Consider the following 14,028-nt stretch of genomic DNA (forward strand, 5'->3'; position numbering starts at 1 on the left):
AATCTGGAGTGGGGCCTGAAGGCAACATATATATTTTTTAATCTACATTTTTAAATAACAAGGTCCCTAACAGATTTAAATGCAGATGTCCTTGACGAAACGGCTCTGCTTGCTTCCACGGCCCCTCCTTCCGGAAGAAGGAGCCGCAGATTCCACGTCTCGCGATAGTTTCTTCTTTTTACGAATCTACTACAGGTCGCGCGAGAATGGCTCGTCCAATCATAAGGCTGGACGGAGGGCAAAGGTAGCAGTTCAGTGGAAGGTCAGGTCCGGGCTTCTTGGGTGTTCGCGCTGCGGCTGGTGCCCACACCAGACGAGCCGTCTCGCTGGAACTCTGACCTCAGAGGTGAGTCACGTGATATCCCTCAGGCGTGTTGCGAGTTCACTTAACCTGCGTAGCACCCCGGGTTCTCCTTCTCCGATTCTCGGCCTGTGAGGCGCTGAATTCCGGGTCTACGGAGAGAGACCAAATGGTGTCTGTGAGTGTGTGGGGTGGGGGGCAGGGGGCGGGGAGCTGATAAATAGAATGGCTACTAGTATTGAAGTAGGAAAGACCCCGGGGCGGAAGAGGTTTAGCGAGATCCGAAGCTGAGGCAGGAAGACAATCTGCGGGGGTAAGATGAGGGCGTGGAAGGAGTGGAAGAGATGAAAAACTGGCAGTGGCTGCACTAAAACATTTATAGGGGAAAAATAGACGCCAAGAATATGTATCAAGAAGCAAACCAGGGCTTCCCTGGTGGCACAGTGGTTGAGAGTCTGCCTGCCGATGCAGGGGGCGCGGGTTTTTGCCCTGGTCCGGAAGGATCCCACATGCCGCGGAGCGGCTAGGCCCGTGAGCCATGGCCACTGAGCCTGCGCGTCCGGGGCCTGTTTTCCGCAACGGGAGAGGCCACTGCAGTGAGTGGCCTACGTACCGCAAAAAAAAAAGAGAGCAAACCAAGAACAAGGGGAGGATTTCAGCCCCATTATTTCAAGTATGTTGCGAGATAGGGACCCACTTTGGGTCCCAAATAGGGTAAGACTCTGCTCTGCAGAACTTGGGCTTGAATGGAGAGAAAAACAAAAACGTTGTGTGACGGCCAGAGGCAGATTTTGCAGCAGGAAGCCAAACTACGAATCCCCTGGTCCAGAATATTATCTGAAGTCATTTTTCCACATGGAACTCATAATCAGTAGGGAAGGCCTCAGTTTGGTGTAAGGAACAGTATTGAGTGTTTTTCGTTTTGTTTTGTTTTGCTTAACTTTTATATTAGGCTAACTTTTCTTCAAAGAGCCATTCGTAGTTTTCCCGTTTGGATCTTAGGTCATCTAGAGATGGCATTTGCTATGTTTCAGAACCTCATTTGCCCTGCCTTTTTCTCTCCCATCTCCTTCTCCACAGCTTTCTCTCTCATCTCCATAAAGATAGTTTTTGAATGTCTCCATCTATTGGTGCTTGCTGCTCCATTTCCTGGGCTAAACACCAGAGTTGAAACAGTTTATCATAGCTTCAGCCTGTCCACCTGTTGAGAGCTGGGTATTAAATTTCATTGCCTGTGTTGCCCAGTGTCTGGTTTTCTAGGACTGAGATGCTGCAGCTTTAAATGTCAACACTTTTTCCCATGGAGGGACCACTTGCCTTAATCTCACTTTTCATCTTTTAAACATGTCTTCTTTCAAAGCTTTTTCATTCTATTTTCTGAATATATCCACTAGCCAAAAAGAATTTGAGCACTTTAATTACTATTTAAAGAAATAGGGATGCTGATAAATGTTTAAAATTGTACATACAAGTGTAATTATTTTTATTTTATTCTGTCACACTGCCGATCCCAAGAAAGATTTTTTTCCCCCGATTGCATGTCACTGTGTGTTCTGGATTCTCTTGTCCAGGAGTGATAGTCCAACCCCACTCTTCTACAGAAATCTTTCCAGTTGCCTCCCGTGTGATGAGAATCTATATTCTACACTCCCAGGCACCCTGGATAAAGGAAGCTCAAGAGGAGGAGAAGTGGGCCCAGCACACGGAAGAGGACCATCCCTGACGACCACCACTGGCCTTGCTTATGGTGTCTTTCAGGTACATTATCTCATTTAACACCCACTTAGTCCTACCAGTGACTTAGCATTGGTGTCTCAGAGAGGAAACTGAGGATCAGAGACATGAGACACTTTCCAAAGTCATGTGTCAAGTGAGTGGCTGAGTTAGAACACAATATTTTTGAGGTCCAAATCTGTGTTTTCACCAATATCCCACAGTTTAAGGATTTCAGATCTTCACTAGGACCAGTATCTGTGCTTGCTCACTGTGCTCCTCTAGTCCCCTCAGAGGCCATCTGTAGTACAGTAGTTCCCCCTTATGCATGGGGGATACATTTCAAGACTCCAGTGGATGCCTGAAACTTCAAATAGAACCAAACCCTATAGATACTATGTTTTTTCCTACACATACATATCCATGGATAAAGTTTAATTTATAAATTAGGCGTAGTAAGAGATTAACAACAAAAATAATAAAATAGAACAATTATAATATACTGTAATAAAAGTTATGTGAATGTGGTCTCTCAGAGTGTCTTACTGTACAAATTCAGTGCCTTTTCTACCTTTATTTATTTATTTGTTTATTTATCTTTGGCTGTGTTGGGTCTTCGTTTCTGCGCGGGCTTTCTCTAGTTGCGATGAGCAGGGGCCACTCTTTGTTGCAGTGCGTGGGCTTCTTATTGCAGTGGCTTCTTGTTGCGGAACACAGGCTCTAGGCGCACAGACTTCAGTAGTTGTGGCATGCGGGCTCAGTAGTTGTGACTCAGGGGCTCTAGAGCACAGGCTCAGTAGTTGTGGCTCGAGGGCTCTAGAGCAGAGGCTCAATAGTTGTGGAGCACGGGCTTAGTTCCTCCTCGGCATGTGGGATCTTCCTGGACCAGGGATCGAACCCGTGTTCCCTGCATTGGCAGGCGGATTCTTAACCACTGCCCCACCAGGGAAGTCCCTGCCTTTTCTACCTTAACTAAGCACTTATCATACTTTGTGGCCATAATTTTTGCAGTTTAAGGTGCAACAGCAAAACTAGCAGAAATTTCTTCTTCCTTCTTCACAATCTCACAGAAAGAAGATTGGTTTTTACTGTAGATCTTAGCAACTTAGCATACAATTTTTTTTTCCTTACTGACAATTTTCCCCTTTTCACCTAAAAGAAGCACTTTACAGGTTCTCATTGGCATATCTGAATTGTGAGTATCAGTACCCTTGTGCTTTGGGCCATTATTAAGTAAAAGAAGGGTTACTTAAGCAAAAGCACTGTGATACCAAAACAGCCAGTCTGATAACTGAGATGGCTACTAAGTGACTAAGGGGCAGGACACTCTGGCAAAAGGCATGATTCATATCCTGGACTGGATGTAGCAGGGCAGTGCAAGATTTCACTACATTACCCAGCATGGCATGCAGTTTAAAACTTATGAATTGTTTATTTCTGGAATTATCCATTTAATATTTTTGGACAGTGTTTGACCGCGGGTAACTGAAACCTCAGAAAGCAAAACCATGGTTAAGGGGGGAGACTACTGTATCAGCTGCAGGATAACCATAGTCATAGTAGTAACAGGACATTTTTAGTGAGTTGTCAAGCTTTCTAGAAAATGTTAAGAGAAATTTGGGTGTACAGTTTTACTGGTGAATAATATAAATTGTTTTTAAATTAAATTAAAAAGGGATACATTAATGGTACATGTCATGCAATTAAATGTCCATCATTTTAAAAGACAAAACACAAGTTCAAGGACACTGTGATTTTAGAAGCCCACATCAGGCTAGCCCCCAAAGCTAACCTGAAGGTCCACGTTCCCTCTCTGCTACTAAGGCTAATAATGTTGAAAATTGAGAAACATTGTTTGCTTAAATATCTTCTTGAATGGATTCGTTTTCTTTTTGCCAGTGATTCTGTCATTTCCTTGAAGATGGGGACTGAGAGGAGAGAGATAAGGAGCTAAGTGATCCCTTGTATACAGAAGCATCCAAAAAAAAGATGGTTTTACAGCATTTACGATTCATGACACTGCCCTTCCCTCACAACTGTATGTTTATGTTTAATGTGGATGTCAGCATCCTTGCCTTCTAAGATGGTTGACCTGTTGTCAGTCACAAAGTAAGGCTATGGCCTAGTAGGTTAATGGCAGATTATTCTTGAATACAGACTATTTGAAGATTATGTCATATGTAAGAGAAGGATCTTCAGGGAGGAAAAACTAAAGGTTGGCCTTAGTGTTTAGAGCTTAGAAAAATAAAAGAAGGAACTTTGACTTCTGTTCTATTTCTGAAATTTAGCATGACTCTCTAAGAGAACTGGAATCCATTCAAGAAAGGCAGAGAGTTTTTGAAATTGATATCCAGTATTTTAAGATGATGTTGATTTGCTGATCAAAGTCAACTCTTCAGCCTCGCATATAAAACCCTTTGCCTAATTTTCTCCATGTTAAATTATCAGTGTTATTTCTTGTTACTCCCAGTGATTTTCATTCTGAGGCTGCTGCCTGGTCTCCCGGGACATTAATATTTATGATTGTCAATGCCCATACCATTGCTTCTGGCACAAATTCGCAACTTACTTAAGCTCATCAAAAATAGATACACTCTTCCTGTGATGAGTATCATTGCCTTTGTGCTTAAAATTATAAATGGCAGCTTTAGTATAAGTGCTAAACTTCTGAAAAAATCCTGTGCAAAAGTGAAACTAGTTTCTCAGGTGGCTATTGTAAAACAAATCCAAAACTCCTAATAGCAAAAGTATGGATTTTGTTTCTTTGTTTGCTACTTTCCTCACACTTTATTTAAAAATGTGCTTAAAAATTAAATTGTTCTAAATGGCTGAAAGTGAAAAAGATGCTAGTCTAATTGCTCTTTTTTATACCTGAGTCCCACTGGCCAGGAGCAAAAATATTCAACTCTGTTAGCTATTTATACTATAATATTTACATTAATATTTCTAAATACTATGTTTACATTGCGGTTTGTGGAGTTAGCCATTCAGATGTTACTTATTGACTTATTCCTATGGTTGATTAGGGTTTAGCCAGAAAGAATGCCCACCCCCACCATTTCTTCTCTATATTGCCAATACAGTTATTTCATATACTATGGTTAAATCAATATTCAGTATTTATGTTTATGGCTGTAAGTAACTGACCTTGCTGAAATACACTCTCAAAGAGTCAATTCCAGTTAGTGAAATATGGTTATGTTTTGTACATTACGAAACAATTTTTTTTCTTTTCTATGTATTTATTACAAATTCATCCAGAATGGTTTCATTTTATATCTAATCAAAGACATCAAACAATTCATCAGTGCATTTTATTTTTCCTAGAGACTTTCTTTGTGTTCCCTCTCTAATTTAAACTGGTTGTTCTTTAGGCTTTTGGGCACATATTGTTCCAGAACGGTCCTACATTATCCAGTGTTGAGCTCATGTTTACCCATTTCTTGGTTTATTCTACCTCTTAGTAAAGTACATCCTTCAAAAGTTTCCTAAGAAGAAAGGTACTTAGGTAAATTGAATCCGCCTGTCTGTCATTCTATTTATTTTAACCTTAAGTTTGAGTAGTTTGGCTGGGTATAGAATTCTAGGATGGAAACGGTTTTTCTTCAGAATTTTGGATGTATTTTCTTTTACTTTTCAGTACTGCTGCTAAGTCTGAAAACTTATTACTTCTTTTTTTTTTTAATAAACATTCCCAATATCATCATCCAGAGATAACCTCTTCTTTTAAATTAATTTATTTTATTTTATTTATTTTTGGCTGCATTGGGTCTTCGTTGCTGCATGCGGGCTTTCTCTAGTTGTGGTGAGCGGGGACTACTCTTCACTGCAATGCACAGGCTTCTCATTGCGGTGGCTTCTCTTGTTGCAGAGCATAGGCTCTAGGCGTGCGGGCTTCAGTAGTTGTGGCTTGTGGGTTCTAGAGCACAGGCTCAGTAGTTGTGGTGCACAGGCTTAGTTGCTCTGTGGCATGTGGGATCCTCCTAGACCAGGAATCGAACCTGTGTCCCCTGAATTGGCAGGCAGATTCTTAACCACTGCACCACCAGGGAAATCCCTGAAAACTTATTACTTCTGATCTTTTGTATTTTACATATTTTTATCTATGAAGGTTTTGTTTATTTATTTTTACTTAGTTCCTAATGTGCTGAAATGTCACATAATATGGCTTGGGGAAGGTTGTTTTTCTGTTCATTGTGGCAGACAGGCAGAAATGATCCCTGTCAATCTTGAGAGATTTTGTTATTTCTTTAATTCCTCCCCCACTTTTAACCCATTCTGTCTTTCTAATAGTTCTACTATATTTTTCATCTTCTAGATTTTTTATAATTTATTTTCCATTTTTGGCCTCTTGCTCATGTTTCTGGAATTGCCTCAATTTTATTTTAGCAATTTCTATTATTTTTTATTGTTCAAAATTCATTTTTCTTTCTCTAAAGCTCTTATAAAAATTATATTTTTGTTTCATGGATGCAATATCCTTTCTTATCCCTTTGAGGATACTAGAGGTATTATTGTTCTTGTTGTCATCATAATCTTTCTTTTCCTCTGTCCCCTTTATAGTCTTTGTTTCCTCTGAGTTCTTTTTCATTTGTTTAGACTGTTTATCAAGTTGGAAACTCTTCTCAACTTGATTCTCCCTGGATGTCCATTTGTATTTAAGAGTGAGATATTAAATAGGTGATTTTAAAACTCTGCATACCTGGAAAAGATTTATCTACTGATAGAATTCACTGTAGAGCAGTTGGGTTTTGAAAGAGTATATTAATTTCTGTTAGTCTTTTTGTGTTGGGTTGGTCATCTCTACAAGAAGATCCTCTAATATTTTGTCTGAAGTGTATACTTGGTTGCTAACAGTCTGGGAAGCGAGAGGGAGAGGTCAGGCTTTCACTTAATGCCATTTCAGCCTTCTCCACTGTTCTTTGTGTTCTTCAGTCAGTGGATTCTCTTCATTCACCTTCTCCGGCTTTGGTTGGGAGGCGGGGAAGGTAGTAATCAATTAGCCATGTGGAGTGGCAGAGGATGCTTGGACATATAAGCTCTCTGTTTGTAAACTTTGAAGCACTCTCCATATTTTCAGCCCATGTGCCATTTCCAACTTCTATAACACCAGTTGACTCTAAATCCTGAAAATGTGTAGGGCATCTCAGGTCTAATTCTGACTAGGAAGATCTTCCTCTTTAAGCATTTAGCTTATCTAGTCTAGTTTTCTCAAGTAGAGAGTCTCCACTCTCCAATCTGTATTCCATCTCTCCGATCTGCATTCCATCTCCCCAAAAGATGTTGAAATCTCCAATCCACTGCTGCTGCATTGTGTGTTACCTCTGCTCTCACTATTTATGTATTTTTATTAGATTACTAATGTTTTAATGGGATTTTAGAGAGATATAATATAAAAATGCTGAGTTAATTCTTGAAATTCTATTTAAATTAAGGTAAGAGCCATGGCCTGACTGGAAGGAGCTTCCTTTTCTACTAATTAGGGGAAGATAAGAGACATAATACATGCCCTGTGTGTCTTTAAGTTTTTATTACTTTGAGACCTGCTTAAATATGACTAAGTAAAACTATTTTTGCTCTAATCCTCAGTCCTTAAATCCACTAAAAAATTTAAATATTGCGTACAATTTTAAAGAAACAAGGAAATGGCCACCACCCAACCCACAAACCCTAAACCATACCAAAAATTTCTGTGAAATATTCCCTGAGGTGAAAACACCAACATATCTAATTCAAGGCTACACAATTTGCAGCTCATCCTGGTCCTGAAATCTAAATGTAGCCTAGCCTTGTCTAATTCAGGTAGTAGCAGAAGTATGGCATCTCATATCAATATAAAATATGTGGTACTGGCTTAGCTGCTGGCTCGAGAGTGGTAAGGAAACTGTTATTAGAAAATGGAAAAATGGAAACCCATGTTGTAGTGAAAGGTATCTCATAAATAGTAACCTGCAGTAACTTGGTAGATGGGACCATGTAGGTACTGAACTAAAAGCAATTGGGTGCATTTGGCAAGGAATTAAAAGAGTAATATGGGCTTCCCTGGTGGCACAGTGGTTGAGAGTCCACCTGCAGATGCAGGGGACACGGGTTCGTGCTCCGGTCCAGGAAGATCCCACATACCGCGGAGCAACTAAGCCCGTGAACCATGGCTGCTGAGCCTGCGCGTCCGGAGCCTGTGCTCCGCAACGGGAGAGGCCACAACAGTGAGAGGCCCGTGTACCGCGGGAAAAAAAAAAAAGAGTGATATGAGCTAGTTAAAATAATTGGCCAATTTGAAAGTGGAAATGAAAAGAGATAAATTGATATCAGAAATTAGGGACAATGTAGAGTTAGAATAGCTGATTTCTTTTAGACTGAAAATGTAAAAGATTAAATTGAAAAAGTTTTAAGATCCATTAAAACTTAATCTGTTGGAATAGACCAAATTAAAGGTATGGCCATCACCTCTAAAGGTAAAGTTAAAATAGCAAAGTGAATTAAGAAGCCTCAAAGCAAAAATAAGAATAAGGGTATAGCATTTTCGGAATAGCTTGCTAGCTCTAAGGTAATCTAATTTAAAACTAAAAAGATATGAGGACAAAAGAAGCAAAGAAATACAATTTACATGAAATACATGTTCTTAAAAAGATCTCTCTTATACACTACCAAATGTAAAATAGTTAGCTAGTGGGAAGCAGCAGCATAGCACAGGGAGATCAGCTTGGTGCTTTGAGATGACTAGAGGGGTGGGATAGGGAGGATAAGAGGGAGGCTCAAGAGGGAGAAGATATGGGGACATGTGTATGTATATGGCTGATTCACTTTGTTGTACAACAGAAACTAGCACAGTATTGTGAAACAATTATACTCCAATAAAGATTTGTTAAAAATCTCTGGCACGTGAAACTTGCTGTGACAGAATGCACAAGAAATCTGTTACGTTTTGAGAGTCTATTGTCAAATATATTATGAGGCTATATTTAAATGTCCTGTAACTGAGTCTTGGACACCTACCCATCATGAGCAGAATTTGGACTGGGAAAGTTGTGCACCTGTAAGCAGAGTCTGTTCCCCAATACCCACTTCAGAGATGGCCAAGGAGGAGAAAGGTAAAGGAAGAACCCCACAGAGTGGGGCCAGGGATCACAAAGAACAATGGACAAGGAAGATTTTCCCAAGAGAAAAGTCAGGACCAAGCAAGGGATCATTCCTCACCCAGGAGAGGGCCTGTTACAGTGTTGTCCCAGCTAGCCATGAAAGGGTTACCTTTCATGTTTTAAGTAAGTTCTTATGAAAATAATTCATAAAACTGATCTTGCAGAAACTTTTACAGTTGAATCTCTTCTCAGTTATATAACATTCCTATAAGCCTTGGGTGATGCTTATTTTGAACTTCAGTGAGATTCACTATAGTGAGTATAGTGCTGTTTTCTGGATGATGTGTTCCATCAGTGCTTCCTCCATTAATAAGGAACCTGCTATACTGAGCTAGGACAAAGTTAACCTTAATATATGGAGCTGATGACAATGAAAGTAATCCAGGCAAGTTAATCATTTAAAACCCAATATTCTTTGGATATTTGTTTAGCATTTACGTGAAGATGTTATTAGGAATCTGATTTTATACAGATGGCCAATAGACACGTGAAAAGATGCTCAACATTGCTAATTATTAGAGAAATGCTAATCAAAACTATGAGGTACCACCTCACACCAGTCAGGATGGCCATTATTAAAAAGTCTATAAATAACTAATGCTGGAGAGGGTGTGGAGAAAAGAGAACCCTCCTACACTGTTGGTGGGAATGTAAGTTGGTACAGCCACTGTGGAAAACAGTATGGAGGTTCCTCAGAAAACTAATAGTAGAATTACCATACGATCCAGCAGTCCTACTCCTGGGTATATATCTGGAAAAAAACTATAATTCAAAAAGATACATGCACCCCTATGTTCATAGCAGCACTATTCACAATTGCTAAGACATGGAAACAACCTAAATGTCCATTGACAGATGAATGGGTAAAGAAGATGTGGTACATGTATACAGTGGAATACTACTCAGCCATAAAAAGAATGAAATAATGCCATTTGCAGCAACATGGATGGACCTAGAGAGTATCATACTAAGTGAAGTAAGTCGAAAAGAGAAAGACAAATACCATATGATATCACTTCTATGTGGAATCTAAAATGACACAATGAACCTATCTATGAACGGAATCAGAATCCCAGACATAGAGGACAGACTGGTGGTTGCTGAGAGGGAGGGGGTTGGGGGGATGGATGGAGTGGGAGGTTAGGGTTAGCAGATGTAAACTTATATGTCTAGAATGGATAAAGAACGAGGTCCTACTGTATCGCACAGGGAGCTGTATTCAATACCCTATGATAAACCATAATGGAAAAGAATATATTAAGAAAAGAATATATATGTATAACTGAATCACTTTGCTGTACAGCAGTAATTAACACAATATTGTAAATCAACTACAGTAAAAATATCTGATTTTATATTAACAAAAATTGTATACTTCTTTCCTTTCTATCAAAAATAAGGGAGTTTTACATGTGTTAGATATAAAACATTTTTTAACATTTGTATTTGTCTTTCATTTCACTTTTTTTCACCCACCATTTGTATTTAGATAGTGTTGTTCTTTCACAATCAGCCAAAACAAAGTTAACTTAATAATTATTAAAATCATGTTAAAATTGTATTTTAACGTTTCTTTCTGGCTTTCACACTGGAAACTGTGGTTCTGAAGATCTGTTCTTCCTCACTTTTTTTAGTGATTTTTCAAACCAGGCATCAATTTGGGAATCAAGTGAAAAATATTAAAAATTTGCATATTAACATAAACGTTTTTTTTCCCTGAAAATATCACCACAGCATGCAAGAAGCCATGTGGTTTTAGGATGTCTGTGTGTTATGAGTACTGAATTCAAGTGATAGTTGAAGGGCTGCTTGCACTGGTGGTGCTGTACTGATGTAAAATTCCTCTCCAGAAATTGACTATTGCTAGCAAGATTTTTCCTTTGTAATTCATACTGTAGGATTTTTCCTTTTTAATTCATACTCTGGGATTCTGTTTACTTCAGTAGAACCAGGCCCAGACTATATTTTTCTAGTTACTTAGAATTCTGATTGGAAACCTAAGTTTATTTCTTATGGTGTTCTCGAGCTTCTATGGAGTGGGAACCCCCAAATTGCTCTTCTGGCTATTCAACCAGCTCCTGGCTCCCGTTTGCTCATTGAGCAGAAGCTTTTCTAGAAATTCTTTGAGGATTTTCTATCTTTAATTGATTTGGTAATAAGTTTTGTTTAGACTCTTCATGTATTGATCAATGCCCAATGACGATAGTCTCAATCAAGAGTAACCAAGACAGCAGCGATTCCCACAACTGATACTAAATGTCTGAACACACTGAAAAAAAGTGAAAGGAAAGACTAAGACTCATTTTTGGAGATTTCTCTTGCCCTGCTGACCTCATGGAGCTGCCTTGAATATTGAGTAAGTTTTTATATATGAAAGTACCTTTGCACACAGAGGTGGCAGTTTATTCTTAATGTCACTAACAGTAGCTTCAAATGTTCGTCTTCTCTGCTTGCCTGTTATCTGTCAGTAGCAATTGAAATATCTTAGAAAAGTCAGATATCATATGAAAATAAATATTTCCTTTATTTTGAATTTTTCTAACCTCTTTCAGTTTTCTCCTTATTCTTCTTCCTGAGAATATTCAGAGAAGTAAATTGAAAAGTCTGAAATCATTATAGTCTGTACCTAGATGACACAGATATAAGTACTAATTTTCCTTTTTAGGGAGTTAGTTGAACAATTGAAAAATTATCAGAATACTTTAAAAGCTGCCCTTCCCAAAATGTTTTTTTAATTTAATTTTATTTATTTTTTTATACAGCAGGTTCTTATTAGTTATCCATTTTAGACATATTAGTGTATATATGTCAATCCCAATCTCCCAATTCATCCCACCACCACCACCTCTGCCACTTTCCCCCCTTGGTGTCCATACGTTTGTTCTCTACATCTGTGTCTCAGTTTCTGCCCTGCAAACTGGTTCATCTGTACCATTTTTCTAGATTCCACATATGTGTGTTAATATACGATACTTGTTTTTCTCTTTCTGACTTACTTCACTCTGTATGACAGTCTCTAAATCCATCCACATCTCTACAAATGACCCAAATTCGTTCCTTTTTATGGCTGAGTAATATTCCAGTGTATATATGTACCACATCTTCTTTATCTATTCGTCTGTCAATGGGCATTTAAGTTGCTTCCATGACTTGACTATTGTAAATAGTGCTGCAGTGAACATTGGGGTGCCATGTGTCTTTTTGAATTATGGTTTTCTCTGGGTATATGCCCAGTAGTGGGATTGCTGGATCATATAATTCTATTTTTAGTGGGTTTTTTTGTTTTTGTTTTTGCGGTACGTGGGCCTCTCACTGTTGTGGCCTCTCCTGTTGCGGAGCACTGGCTCTGGATGTGCAGGCCCATGGGCCATGGCTCACGGGCCCAGCCGCTCTGCGGCATGTGGGATCTTCCCGGACCAGGGCACGAACCTGTGTCCCCTGCATCGGCAGGCGGACTCAACCACTGCGCCACCAGGGAAGCCCCTGTTTTTAGTTTTTTAAGGAACCTCCATACTGTTCTCCATAGTGGTTGTATCAGTTTACATTCCCACCAGCAGTGCAAGAGGGTTCCCTTTTCTCCACACCCTCTCCATCATTTGTTGTTTGTAGATTTTCTGATGGTGCCCATTCTAACTGGTGTGAGGTGATACCTCATTGTAGTTTTGATTTGCATTTCTCTAATAATTAGTGATGTTGAGAAGCTTTTCATGTGCTTCTTGGCCATCTGTATGTCTTCTTTGGAGAAATGTCTATTTAGGTCTTCTGCCCATTGTTTGCTTGGGTTGTTTGTTTTTTGAATATTGAGCTGCATGAGCTATTTATATATTTTAGAGATTAATCCTTTATCTGTTCATTCATTTGCAAATATTTTCTCCCATTTTGAGGGTTGTCTTTTCGTCTTGTTTGTAGTTTCCTTTGCTTTGCAAAAGCTTTCAAGTTTCATTAGGTCCCATTTGTTTATTTTTGTTTTTATTTCCATTACTCTAAGAGGTGGATCAAAAAAGATCTTGCTGTGATTCATGTCAAGAGTGTTCTTGCAATGTTTTCCCCTAAGAGTTTTATAGTGTCCGGTCTTACATTTAGGTCTGCAATCCATTTTGAGTTTATTTTTGTGTGTGGTGTTAGGGAGTGTTCTAATTTCATTCTTTTACATGTAGCTGTCCAGTTTTCCCAGCACCACTTATTGAAGAGACTGTCTTTTCTCCATTATATATCCTTGCCTCCTTTGTCATAGATTAGTTTACCATAGGTGTGTGGGTTTATCTCTGGGCTTTCTATCCTGTTCCATTGATCTATATTTCTGTTTTTGTGCCAGTACCATATTGTCTTGATTACTGTAGCTTTGTAGTATAGTCTGAAGCCTGGGAGTCTGACTCTTCCACCTCCATTTTTTTCCCTCAAGCCCGCCTTGGCTATTCAGGGTCCTTTGTGTAAAATTTTTAAGATTTTTTGTTCTAGTTCTGTAAAAAATGCCATTGGTAATTTGATAGGAATTGCACTGAATCTGTACATTGCTTTGGGTAGTATAGTCATTTTCACAATATTGATTCTTCCAGTCCCAGAACATGGTATGTCTCTCCATCTGTTGGTATCATCTTTAATTTCTTTCATCAGTGTCATAGTTTTTTGCGTACAGGTGTTTTGTCTCCTTAGGTAGGTTTATTCCTGGGTATTTTATTCTTTTTGTTGCAATGGTAAATGTGAGTGTTTCCTTAATTTCTCTTTCATATTTTTCATCATTAGTGTATTGGAATGCAAGAGATTTCTGTGCATTAATTTTGTATCCTGCAACTTTACCAAATTCATTGATTAGCTCTAGTAGTTTTCTGGTGGTATCTTTAGGATTCTCTATGTATAGTATCATGTCATTTGCAA

The 14,028-nt window shown here is 39.0% G+C and overlaps 1 long non-coding RNA gene across 1 annotated transcript in view; it reads left to right on the plus strand.

Annotated features, from left to right (window-relative positions):
- Positions 1 to 232: 232 nt before the first annotated feature.
- Positions 233 to 14,028, plus strand: part of LOC137233081 (uncharacterized) — a 55,591-nt gene continuing 41,795 nt past the window's right edge. The window contains exons 1-2 of the long non-coding RNA XR_010947287.1: positions 233 to 346; positions 1,956 to 2,059. This is a non-coding gene — a long non-coding RNA (uncharacterized lncRNA). The remainder of the gene's footprint in view (positions 347 to 1,955; positions 2,060 to 14,028) is intronic.

This window comes from Pseudorca crassidens, chromosome 10, assembly GCF_039906515.1.
Source record: "Pseudorca crassidens isolate mPseCra1 chromosome 10, mPseCra1.hap1, whole genome shotgun sequence".
Lineage (NCBI taxonomy): Eukaryota > Metazoa > Chordata > Mammalia > Artiodactyla > Delphinidae > Pseudorca > Pseudorca crassidens.